Genomic DNA, 13,508 nt, shown 5'->3' on the forward strand with positions numbered 1-13,508 from the left:
TGCGGCAGGTGCTCTCGACTTACGACGGGGACCTCAGGGACCCGCTCTGGTGGCCTCAGGAAAGGCCAGTCCCCATGCGAGTTCCTCGGGGGCCTCTCGGGATTCCTCTCCCGTCGATGCCGGGGCCTAAGACCTTGTGTGGAGTCGGGGCCGGAACCTGAAGATTCCTCTCCAGTGCTGACATGGATCTTGGGGTACTTCTGGAGTCTCCCCAGGGGAGTCAGTCCTCGTCTCGAATGCGGGCATGCACTTGCGCTTTCCTCCAGAGCGGTAGCAGCAGTGTCACGCAGTCCGCCGCGTGGATCAAAGGATCTATGGTTTTCCCTCGAGTCTTTCCCCCGAGGCTTTCCCACGAGACTTTCCCACAGGGCTGTCCCACGTGCACACGTGGTGGGAGTCGATCCTCGGCTTGAACGTCAAGGCAGTGCAGGGAAAACAGGTTCCTCTGGAATGGACTGACACATCTGGGGGACTCTTGGAATGGTGTCACGACCCTGGAGTTCCTCTCGCCTTTCCTGTGGAGAGCGCCTCCTCTTGAGATGCCACGGGAACGCCGGGAATTCTTTCCCTACGAAACAGGGAAAGGATCCCTCATCTCGAGCTAGGAGGCGGAAACGGGGCTCCCCTGGATGTGTGCGGGACACCACGTGCTTCCTCTCGAGTGGAGACGGGTATGTCGGGGAACTTCTTGAGTTGCAGCAATGGTGTGAAGGACCCTTTGGAAGTTCCAGTGGTTAGATGTGATTGGCCTCGAGAAGCCTCAGCGGAAATGGGCCTCATCTCGCCTGGAGGGCAAAACCTCCTGGATTTTCTCGAGTTGCGGCAGGTGCTCTCGACTTACGACGGGGACCTCAGGGACCCGCTCTGGTGGCCTCAGGAAAGGCCAGTCCCCATGCGAGTTCCTCGGGGGCCTCTCGGGATTCCTCTCCCGTCGATGCCGGGGCCTAAGACCTTGTGTGGAGTCGGGGCCGGAACCTGAGGATTCCTCTCCAGTGCTGACATGGATCTTGGGGTACTTCTGGAGTCTCCCCAGGGGAGTCAGTCCTCGTCTCGAATGCGGGCATGCACTTGCGCTTTCCTCCAGAGTGGTAGCAGCAGTGTCACGCAGTCCGCCGCGTGGATCAAAGGATCTATGGTTTTCCCTCGAGTCTTTCCCACGAGGCTTTCCCACGAGGCTTTCCCACAGGGATGTCCCAAGTGCACACGTGGTGGGAGTCGATCCTCGGCTTGAACGTCAAGGCAGTGCAGGGAAAACAGGTTCCTCTGGAATGGACTGACACATCTGGGGGACTCTTGGAATGGTGTCACGACCCTGGAGTTCCTCTCGCCTTTCCTGTGGAGAGCGCCTCCTCTTGAGATGCGACGGGAACGCCGGGAATTCTTTCCCTTCGAAACAGGGAAAGGATCCCTCATCTCGAGCTAGGAGGCGGAAACGGGGCTCCCCTGGATGTGTGCGGGACCCACGTGTTTCCTCTCGAGTGCAGACGGGTATGTCGGGGAACTTCTTGAGTTGCAGCAAGGGTGTGAAGGACCCTTTGGAAGTTCCAGTGGTTAGACGTGATTGGCCTCGAGAAGCCTCAGCGGAAATGGGCCTCATCTTGCCTGTAGGGCAAAACTTCCTGGATTTTCTAGAGTTGCGACAGGTGCTCTCGACTTACGACGGGGACCTCAGGGACCCGCTCTGGTGGCCTCAGGAAAGGCCAGTCCCCATGCGAGTTCCTCAGGGGCGTCTCGGGATTCCTCTCCCGTCGATGCCGGGGCCTAAGACCTTGTGTGGAGTCGGGGCCGGAACCTGAGGATTCCTCTCCAGTGCTGACATGGATCTTGGGGTACTTCTGGAGTCTCCCCAGGGGAGTCAGTCCTCGTCTCGAATGCGGGCATGCACTTGCGCTTTCCTCCAGAGCGGTAGCAGCAGTGTCACGCAGTCCGCCGCGTGGATCAAAGGATCTATGGTTTTCCCTCGAGTCTTTCCCACGAGGCTTTCCCACGAGGCTTTCCCACAGGGCTGTCCCACGTTCACACGTGGTGGGAGTCGATCCTCGGCTTGAACGTCAAGGCAGTGCAGGGAAAACAGGTTCCTCTGGAATGGACTGACACATCTGGGGGACTCTTGGAATGGTGGCATGACCCTGGAGTTCCTCTCGCCTTTCCTGTGGAGAGCGCCTCCTCTTGAGTTGCGACGGGAACGCCGGGAATTCTTTCCCTACGAAACAGGGAAAGGATCCCTCATCTCGAGCTAGGAGGCGGAAACGGGGCTCCCCTGGATGTGTGCGGGACACCACGTGCTTCCTCTCGAGTGCAGACGGGTATGTCGGGGAACTTCTTGAGTTGCAGCAAGGGTGTGAAGGACCCTTTGGAAGTTCCAGTGGTTAGATGTGATTGGCCTCGAGAAGCCTCAGCGGAAATGGGCCTCATCTCGCCTGGAGGGCAAAACCTCCTGGATTTTCTCGAGTTGCGGCATTTGCTCTCGACTTACGACGGGGACCTCAGGGACCCGCTCTGGTGGCCTCAGGACAGGCCAGTCCTATTGCGAGTTCCTCGGGGGCCTGTCGGGATTCCTCTCCTGTCGATGCCGGGGCCTAAGACCTTGTGTGGAGTCGGGGCCGGAACCTGAGGATTCCTCTCCAGTGCTGACATGGATCTTGGGGTACTTCTGGACTCTCCCCAGGGGAGTCAGTCCTCGTCTCGAATGCGGGCATGCACTTGCGCTTTCCTCCAGAGGGGTAGCAGCAGTGTCACGCAGTCCGCCGCGTGGATCAAAGGATCTATGGTTTTCCCTCGAGTCTTTCCCCCGAGGCTTTCCCACGAGCCTTTCCCACAGGGCTGTCCCACGTGCACACGTGGTGGGAGTCGATCCTCGGCTTGAACGTCAAGGCAGTGCAGGGAAAACAGGTTCCTCTGGAATGGACTGACACATCTGGGGGACTCTTGGAATGGTGGCACGACCCTGGAGTTCCTCTCGCCTTTCCTGTGGAGAGCGCCTCCTCTTGAGATGCCACGGGAACGCCGGGAATTCTTTCCCTACGAAACAGGGAAAGGATCCCTCATCTCGAGCTAGGAGGCGGAAACGGGGCTCCCCTGGATGTGTGCGGGACACCACGTGCTTCCTCTCGAGTGGAGACGGGTATGTCGGGGAACTTCTTGAGTTGCAGCAATGGTGTGAAGGACCCTTTGGAAGTTCCAGTGGTTAGATGTGATTGGCCTCGAGAAGCCTCAGCGGAAATGGGCCTCATCTCGCCTGGAGGGCAAAACCTCCTGGATTTTCTCGAGTTGCGGCAGGTGCTCTCGACTTACGACGGGGACCTCAGGGACCCGCTCTGGTGGCCTCAGGAAAGGCCAGTCCCCATGCGAGTTCCTCAGGGGCCTCTCGGGATTCCTCTCCCGTCGATGCCGGGGCCTAAGACCTTGTGTGGAGCCGGGGCCGGAACCTGAGGATTCCTCTCCAGTGCTGACATGGATCTTGGGGTACTTCTGGAGTCTCCCCAGGGGAGTCAGTCCTCGTCTCGAGTGCGGGCATGCACTTGCGCTTTCCTCCAGAGCGGTAGCAGCAGTGTCACGCAGTCCGCCGCGTGGATTAAAGGATCTATGGTTTTCCCTCGAGTCTTTCCCCCGAGGCTTTCCCACGAGGCTTTCCCACAGGGCTGTCCCACGTGCACATGTGGTGGGAGTCGATCCTCGGCTTGAACGTCAAGGCAGTGCAGGGAAAACAGGTTCCTCTGGAATGGACTGACACATCTGGGGGACTCTTGGAATGGTGGCACGACCCTGGAGTTCCTCTCGCCTTTCCTGTGGAGAGCGCCTCCTCTTGAGATGCGACGGGAACGCCGGGAATTCTTTCCCTACGAAACAGGGAAAGGATCCCTCATCTCGAGCTAGGAGGTGGAAACGGGGCTCCCCTGGATGTGTGCGGGACCCACGTGCTTCCTCTCGAGTGGAGACGGGTATGTTGGGGAACTTCTTGAGTTGCAGCAAGGGTGTGAAGGACCCTTTGGAAGTTTCAGTGGTTAGACGTGATTAGCCTCGAGAAGCCTCAGCGGAAATGGGCCTCATCTCGCCTGGAGGTGAAAACCTCCTGGATTTTCTCGAGTTACGGCAGGTGCTCTCGACTTACGACGGGGACCTCAGGGACCCACTCTGGTGGCCTCAGGAAAGGCCAGTCCCCATGCGAGTTCCTCGGGGGCGTCTCGGGATTCCTCTCCCGTCGATGCCGGGGCCTAAGACCTTGTGTGGAGTCGGGGCCGGAACCTGAGGATTCCTCTCCAGTGCTGACATGGATCTTGGGGTACTTCTGGAGTCTCCCTAGGGGAGTCAGTCCTCGTCTCGAATGCGGGCATGCACTTGCGCTTTCCTCCAGAGCGGTAAGAGCAGTGTCACGCAGTCCGCCGCGTGGATCAAAGGATCTATGGTTTTCCCTCGAGTCTTTCCCACGAGGCTTTCCCACGAGGCTTTCCCACAGGGCTGTCCCACGTGCACACGTGGTGGGAGTCGATCCTCGGCTTGAACGTCAAGGCAGTGCAGGGAAAACAGGTTCCTCTGGAATGGACTGACACATCTGGGGGACTCTTGGAATGGTGGCACGACCCTGGAGTTCCTCTCGCCTTTCCTGTGGAGAGCGCCTCCTCTTGAGATGCGACGGGAACGCCGAGAATTCTTTCCCTACGAAACAGGGAAAGGATCCCTCATCTCGAGCTAGGAGGTGGAAACGGGGCTCCCCTGGATGTGTGCGGGACCCACGTGCTTCCTCTCGAGTGTAGACGGGTATGTTGGGGAACTTCTTGAGTTGCAGCAAGGGTGTGAAGGACCCTTTGGAAGTTTCAGTGGTTAGACGTGATTAGCCTCGAGAAGCCTCAGCGGAAATGGGCCTCATCTCGCCTGGAGGTGAAAACCTCCTGGATTTTCTCGAGTTACGGCAGGTGCTCTCGACTTACGACGGGGACCTCAGGGACCCGCTCTGGTGGCTTCAGGAAAGGCCAGTCCCCATGAGAGTTCCTCGGGGGCCTCTCGGGATTCCTCTCCCGTCGATGCCGGGGCCTAAGACCTTGTGTGGAGTCGGGGCCGGAACCTGAGGATTCCTCTCCAGTGCTGACATGGATCTTGGGGTACTTCTGGAGTCTCCCTAGGGGAGTCAGTCCTCGTCTCGAATGCGGGCATGCACTTGCGCTTTCCTCCAGAGCGGTAGGAGCAGTGTCACGCCGTCCGCCGCGTGGATCAAAGGATCTATGGTTTTCCCTCGAGTCTTTCCCACGAGGCTTTCCCACGAGGCTTTCCCACAGGGCTGTCCCACGTGCACACGTGGTGGGAGTCGATCCTCGGCTTGAAAGTCAAGGCAGTGCAGGGAAAACAGGTTCCTCTGGAATGGACTGACACATCTGGGGGACTCTTGGAATGGTGGCATTACCCTGGAGTTCCTCTCGCCTTTCCTGTGGAGAGCGCCTCCTCTTGAGATGCGACGGGAACGCCGGAATTCTTTCCCTACGAAACAGGGAAAGGATCCCTCATCTCGAGCTAGGAGGCGGAAACGGGGCTACCCTGGATGTGTGCGGGACACCACGTGCTTCCTCTCGAGTGCAGACGGGTATGTCGGGGAACTTCTTGAGTTGCAGCAAGGGTGTGAAGGACCCTTTGGAAGTTCCAGTGGTTAGATGTGATTGGCCTCGAGAAGCCTCAGCGGAAATGGGCCTCATCTCGCCTGGAGGGCAAAACCTCCTGGATTTTTTCGAGTTGCGGCATGTGCTCTCGACTTACGACGGGGACCTCAGGGACCCACTCTGGTGGCCTCAGGACAGGCCAGTCCTATTGCGAGTTCCTCGGGGGCCTCTCGGGATTCCTCTCCTGTCGATGCTGGGGCCTAAGACCTTGTGTGGAGTCGGGGCCGGAACCTGAGGATTCCTCTCCAGTGCTGACATGGATCTTGGGGTATTTCTGGAGTCTCCCCAGGGGAGTCAGTCCTCGTCTCGAATGCGGGCATGCACTTGCGCTTTCCTCCAGAGCGGTAGCAGCAGTGTCACGCAGTCCGCCGCGTGGATCAAAGGATCTATGGTTTTCCCTCGAGTCTTTCCCCCGAGGCTTTCCCACGAGGCTTTCCCACAGGGCTGTCCCACGTGCACACGTGGTGGGAGTCGATCCTCGGCTTGAACGTCAAGGCAGTGCAGGGAAAACAGGTTCCTCTGGAATGGACTGACACATCTGGGGGACTCTTGGAATGGTGGCACGACCCTGGAGTTCCTCTCGCCTTTCCTGTGGAGAGCGCCTCCTCTTGAGATGCGACGGGAACGCCGGGAATTCTTTCCCTACGAAACAGGGAAAGGATCCCTCATCTCGAGCTAGGAGGCGGAAACGGGGCTCCCCTGGATGTGTGCGGGACACCACGTGCTTCCTCTCGAGTGCAGACGGGTATGTCGGGGAACTTCTTGAGTTGCAGCAATGGTGTGAAGGACCCTTTGGAAGTTCCAGTGGTTAGATGTGATTGGCCTCGAGAAGCCTCAGCGGAAATGGGCCTCATCTCGCCTGGAGGGCAAAACCTCCTGGATTTTCTCGAGTTGCGGCAGGTGCTCTCGACTTACGACGGGGACCTCAGGGACCCGCTCTGGTGGCCTCAGGAAAGGCCAGTCCCCATGCGAGTTCCTCGGGGGCCTCTCGGGATTCCTCTCCCGTCGATGCCGGGGCCTAAGACCTTGTGTGGAGTCGGGGCCGGAACCTGAGGATTCCTCTCCAGTGCTGACATGGATCTTGGGGTACTTCTGGAGTCTCCCCAGGGGAATCAGTCCTCGTCTCGAATGCGGGCATGCACTTGCGCTTTCCTCCAGAGCGGTAGCAGCAGTGTCACGCAGTCCGCCGCGTGGATCAAAGGATCTATGGTTTTCCCTCGAGTCTTTCCCACGAGGCTTTCCCACGAGGCTTTCCCACAGGGCTGTCCCACGTGCACACGTGGTGGGAGTCGATCCTCGGCTTGAATGTCAAGCCAGTGCAGGGAAAACAGGTTCCTCTGGAATGGACTGACACATCTGGGGGACTCTTGGAATGGTGGCACGACCCTGGAGTTCCTCTCGCCTTTCCTGTGGAGAGCGCCTCCTCTTGAGATGCGACGGGAACGCCGGGAATTCTTTCCCTACGAAACAGGGAAAGGATCCCTCATCTCGAGCTAGGAGGTGGAAACGGGGCTCCCCTGGATGTGTGCGGGACCCACGTGCTTCCTCTCGAGTGGAGACGGGTATGTTGGGGAACTTCTTGAGTTGCAGCAAGGGTGTGAAGGACCCTTTGGAAGTTTCAGTGGTTAGACGTGATTAGCCTCGAGAAGCCTCAGCGGAAATGGGCCTCATCTCGCCTGGAGGTGAAAACCTCCTGGATTTTCTCGAGTTACGGCAGGTGCTCTCGACTTACGACGGGGACCTCAGGGACCCGCTCTGGTGGCCTCAGGAAAGGCCAGTCCCCATGCGAGTTCCTCGGGGGCCTCTCGGGATTCCTCTCCCGTCGATGCCGGGGCCTAAGACCTTGTGTGGAGTCGGGGCCGGAACCTGAGGATTCCTCTCCAGTGCTGACATGGATCTTGGGGTACTTCTGGAGTCTCCCTAGGGGAGTCAGTCCTCGTCTCGAATGCGGGCATGCACTTGCGCTTTCCTCCAGAGCGGTAGGAGCAGTGTCACGCAGTCCGCCGCGTGGATCAAAGGATCTATGGTTTTCCCTCGAGTCTTTCCCACGAGGCTTTCCCACGAGGCTTTCCCACAGGGCTGTCCCACGTGCACACGTGGTGGGAGTCGATCCTCGGCTTGAACGTCAAGGCAGTGCAGGGAAAACAGGTTCCTCTGGAATGGACTGACACATCTGGGGGACTCTTGGAATGGTGGCATGACCCTGGAGTTCCTCTCGCCTTTCCTGTGGAGAGCGCCTCCTCTTGAGATGCGACGGGAACGCCGGAATTCTTTCCCTACGAAACAGGGAAAGGATCCCTCATCTCGAGCTAGGAGGCGGAAACGGGGCTCCCCTGGATGTGTGCGGGACACCACGTGCTTCCTCTCGAGTGCAGACGGGTATGTCGGGGAACTTCTTGAGTTGCAGCAAGGGTGTGAAGGACCCTTTGGAAGTTCCAGTGGTTAGAAGTGATTGGCCTCGAGAAGCCTCAGCGGAAATGGGCCTCATCTCGCCTGGAGGGCAAAACCTCCTGGATTTTTTCGAGTTGCGGCATGTGCTCTCGACTTACGACGGGGACCTCAGGGACCCACTCTGGTGGCCTCAGGACAGGCCAGTCCTATTGCGAGTTCCTCGGGGGCCTCTCGGGATTCCTCTCCTGTCGATGCCGGGGCCTAAGACCTTGTGTGGAGTCGGGGCCGGAACCTGAGGATTCCTCTCCAGTGCTGACATGGATCTTGGGGTATTTCTGGAGTCTCCCCAGGGGAGTCAGTCCTCGTCTCGAATGCGGGCATGCACTTGCGCTTTCCTCCAGAGCGGTAGCAGCAGTGTCACGCAGTCCGCCGCGTGGATCAAAGGATCTATGGTTTTCCCTCGAGTCTTTCCCCCGAGGCTTTCCCACGAGCCTTTCCCACAGGGCTGTCCCACGTGCACACGTGGTGGGAGTCGATCCTCGGCTTGAACGTCAAGGCAGTGCAGGGAAAACAGGTTCCTCTGGAATGGACTGACACATCTGGGGGACTCTTGGAATGGTGGCACGACCCTGGAGTTCCTCTCGCCTTTCCTGTGGAGAGCGCCTCCTCTTGAGATGCCACGGGAACGCCGAGAATTCTTTCCCTACGAAACAGGGAAAGGATCCCTCATCTCGAGCTAGGAGGCGGAAACGGGGCTCCCCTGGATGTGTGCGGGACACCACGTGCTTCCTCTCGAGTGCAGACGGGTATGTCGGGGAACTTCTTGAGTTGCAGCAATGGTGTGAAGGACCCTTTGGAAGTTCCAGTGGTTAGATGTGATTGGCCTCGAGAAGCCTCAGCGGAAATGGGCCTCATCTCGCCTGGAGGGCAAAACCTCCTGGATTTTCTCGAGTTGCGGCAGGTGCTCTCGACTTACGACGGGGACCTCAGGGACCCGCTCTGGTGGCCTCAGGAAAGGCCAGTCCCCATGCGAGTTCCTCGGGGGCCTCTCGGGATTCCTCTCCCGTCGATGCCGGGGCCTAAGACCTTGTGTGGAGTCGGGGCCGGAACCTGAAGATTCCTCTCCAGTGCTGACATGGATCTTGGGGTACTTCTGGAGTCTCCCCAGGGGAGTCAGTCCTCGTCTCGAATGCGGGCATGCACTTGCGCTTTCCTCCAGAGCGGTAGCAGCAGTGTCACGCAGTCCGCCGCGTGGATCAAAGGATCTATGGTTTTCCCTCGAGTCTTTCCCCCGAGGCTTTCCCACGAGGCTTTCCCACAGGGCTGTCCCACGTGCACACGTGGTGGGAGTCGATCCTCGGCTTGAACGTCAAGGCAGTGCAGGGAAAACAGGTTCCTCTGGAATGGACTGACACATCTGGGGGACTCTTGGAATGGTGGCACGACCCTGGAGTTCCTCTCGCCTTTCCTGTGGAGAGCGCCTCCTCTTGAGATGCCACGGGAACGCCGGGAATTCTTTCCCTACGAAACAGGGAAAGGATCCCTCATCTCGAGCTAGGAGGCGGAAACGGGGCTCCCCTGGATGTGTGCGGGACACCACGTGCTTCCTCTCGAGTGGAGACGGGTATGTCGGGGAACTTCTTGAGTTGCAGCAATGGTGTGAAGGACCCTTTGGAAGTTCCAGTGGTTAGATGTGATTGGCCTCGAGAAGCCTCAGCGGAAATGGGCCTCATCTCGCCTGGAGGGCAAAACCTCCTGGATTTTCTCGAGTTGCGGCAGGTGCTCTCGACTTACGACGGGGACCTCAGGGACCCGCTCTGGTGGCCTCAGGAAAGGCCAGTCCCCATGCGAGTTCCTCGGGGGCCTCTCGGGATTCCTCTCCCGTCGATGCAGGGGCCTAAGACCATGTGTGGAGTCGGGGACGGAACCTGAGGATTCCTCTCCAGTGCTGACATGGATCTTGGGGTACTTCTGGAGTCTCCCCAGGGGAGTCAGTCCTCGTCTCGAATGCGGGCATGCACTTGCGCTTTCCTCCAGAGTGGTAGCAGCAGTGTCACGCAGTCCGCCGCGTGGATCAAAGGATCTATGGTTTTCCCTCGAGTCTTTCCCACGAGGCTTTCCCACGAGGCTTTCCCACAGGGATGTCCCAAGTGCACACGTGGTGGGAGTCGATCCTCGGCTTGAACGTCAAGGCAGTGCAGGGAAAACAGGTTCCTCTGGAATGGACTGACACATCTGGGGGACTCTTTGAATGGTGTCACGACCCTGGAGTTCCTCTCGCCTTTCCTGTGGAGAGCGCCTCCTCTTGAGATGCGACGGGAACGCCGGGAATTCTTTCCCTACGAAACAGGGAAAGGATCCCTCATCTCGAGCTAGGAGGCGGAAACGGGGCTCCCCTGGATGTGTGCGGGACCCACGTGTTTCCTCCCGAGTGCAGACGGGTATGTCGGGGAACTTCTTGAGTTGCAGGAAGGGTGTGAAGGACCCTTTGGAAGTTCCAGTGGTTAGACGTGATTAGCCTCGAGAAGCCTCAGCGGAAATGGGCCTCATCTCGCCTGGAGGGCAAAACCTCCTGGATTTTCTCGAGTTGCGGCAGGTGCTCTCGACTTACGACGGGGACCTCAGGGAAAGGCTCTGGTGGCCTCAGGAAAGGCCAGTCCCCATGCGAGTTCCTCGGGGGCCTCTCGGGATTCCTCTCCCGTCGATGCCGGGGCCTAAGACCTTGTGTGGAGTCGGGGCCGGAACCTGAGGATTCCTCTCCAGTGCTGACATGGATCTTGGGGTACTTCTGGAGTCTCCCCAGGGGAGTCAGTCCTCGTCTCGAATGCGGGCATGCATTGCGCTTTCCTCCAGAGCGGTAGCAGCAGTGTCACGCCGTCCGCCGCGTGGATCAAAGGATCTATGGTATTCCCTCGAGTCTTTCCCACGAGGCTTTCCCACGAGGCTTTCCCACAGGGCTGTCCCACGTGCACACTTGGCGGGAGTCGATCCTCGGCTTGAACGTCAAGGCAGTGCAGGGAAAACAGGTTCCTCTGGAATGGACTGACACATCTGGGGGACTCTTGGAATGGTGTCACGACCCTGGAGTTCCTCTCGCCTTTCCTGTGGAGAGCGCCTCCTCTTGAGATGCGACGGGAATGCCGGGAATTCTTTCCCTACGAAACAGGGAAAGGATCCCTCATCTCGAGCTAGGAGGCGGAAACGGGGCTCCCCTGGATGTGTGCGGGACCCCACGTGCTTCCTCTCGAGTGCAGACGGGTATGTCGGGGAACTTCTTGAGTTGCAGCAATGGTGTGAAGGACCCTTTGGAAGTTCCAGTGGTTAGATGTGATTGGCCTTGAGAAGCCTCAGCGGAAATGGGCCTCATCTCGCCTGGAGGGCAAAACCTCCTGGATTTTCTCGAGTTGCGGCAGGTGCTCTCGACTTACGACGGGGACCTAAGGGAAAGGCTCTGGTGGCCTCAGGAAAGGCCAGTCCCCATGCGAGTTCCTCGGGGGCTTCTCGGGATTCCTCTCCCGTCGATGCCGGGGCCTAAGACCTTTTGTGGAGTCGGGGCCAGAACCTGAGGATTCCTCTCCAGTGCTGACATGGATCTTGGGGTACTTCTGGAGTCTCCCCAGGGGAGTCAGTCCTCGTCTCGAATGCGGGCATGCACTTGCGCTTTCCTCCAGAGCGGTAGCAGCAGTGTCACGCAGTCCGCCGCGTGGATCAAAGGATCTATGGTTTTCCCTCGAGTCTTTCCCACGAGGCTTTCCCACGAGGCTTTCCCACAGGGCTGTCCCACGTGCACACGTGGTGGGAGTCGATCCTCGGCTTGAACGTCAAGGCAGTGCAGGGAAAACAGGTTCCTCTGGAATGGACTGACACATCTGGGGGACTCTTGGAATGGTGGCATGACCCTGGAGTTCCTCTCGCCTTTCCTGTGGAGAGCGCCTCCTCTTGAGATGCGACGGGAACGCCGGGAATTCTTTCCCTACGAAACAGGGAAAGGATCCCTCATCTTGAGCTAGGAGGCGGAAACGGGGCTCCCCTGGATGTGTGCGGGACACCACGTGCTTCCTCTCGAGTGCAAACGGGTATGTTGGGGAACTTCTTGAGTTGCAGCAAGGGTGTGAAGGACCTTTTGGAAGTTCCAGTGGTTAGATGTGATTGGCCTCGAGAAGCCTCAGCGGAAATGGGCCTCATCTCGCCTGGAGGGGAAAACCTCCTAGATTTTCTCGAGTTGCGGCATGTGCTCTCGACTTACGACGGGGACCTCAGGGACCCGCTCTGGTGGCCTCAGGAAAGGCCAGTCCCCATGCGAGTTCCTCGGGGGCGCCTCGGGATTCCTCTCCCGTCGATGCCGGGGCCTAAGACCTTGTGTGCAGTCGGGGCCGGAACCTGAGGATTCCTCTCCAGTGCTGACATGGATCTTGGGGTACTTCTGGAGTCTCCCCAGGGGAGTCAGTCCTCGTCTCGAATGCGGGCATGCATTGCGCTTTCCTCCAGAGCGGTAGCAGCAGTGTCACGCAGTCCGCCGCGTGGATCAAAGGATCTATGGTTTTCCCTCGAGTCTTTCCCACGAGGCTTTCCCACGAGGCTTTCCCACAGGGCTGTCCCACGTGCACACGTGGTGGGAGTCGATCCTCGGCTTGAACGTCAAGGCAGTGCAGGGAAAACAGGTTCCTCTGGAATGGACTGACACATCTGGGGGACTCTTGGAATGGTGGCATGACCCTGGAGTTCCTCTCGCCTTTCCTGTGGAGAGCGCCTCCTCTTGAGATGCGACGGGAACGCCGGGAATTCTTTCCCTACGAAACAGGGAAAGGATCCCTCATCTTGAGCTAGGAGGCGGAAACGGGGCTCCCCTGGATGTGTGCGGGACACCACGTGCTTCCTCTCGAGTGCAAACGGGTATGTTGGGGAACTTCTTGAGTTGCAGCAAGGGTGTGAAGGACCCTTTGGAAGTTCCAGTGGTTAGATGTGATTGGCCTCGAGAAGCCTCAGCGGAAATGGGCCTCATCTCGCCTGGAGGGGAAAACCTCCTAGATTTTCTCGAGTTGCGGCAGGTGCTCTCGACTTACGACGGGGACCTCAGGGACCCGCTCTGGTGGCCTCAGGAAAGGCCAGTCCCCATGCGAGTTCCTCGGGGGCGCCTCGGGATTCCTCTCCCGTCGATGCCGGGGCCTAAGACCTTGTGTGCAGTCGGGGCCGGAACCTGAGGATTCCTCTCCAGTGCTGACATGGATCTTGGGGTACTTCTGGAGTCTCCCCAGGGGAGTCAATCCTCGTCTCGAATGCGGGCATGCATTGCGCTTTCCTCCAGAGCGGTAGCAGCAGTGTCACGCAGTCCGCCGCGTGGATCAAAGGATCTATGGTTTTCCCTCGAGTCTTTCCCACGAGGCTTTCCCACGAGGCTTTCCCACAGGGCTCTCCCACGTGCACACGTGGTGGGAGTCGATCCTCGGCTTGAACGTCAAGGCAGTGCAG

This window comes from Ovis canadensis, chromosome 20 (genome assembly GCF_042477335.2).
Source record: "Ovis canadensis isolate MfBH-ARS-UI-01 breed Bighorn chromosome 20, ARS-UI_OviCan_v2, whole genome shotgun sequence".
Lineage (NCBI taxonomy): Eukaryota > Metazoa > Chordata > Mammalia > Artiodactyla > Bovidae > Ovis > Ovis canadensis.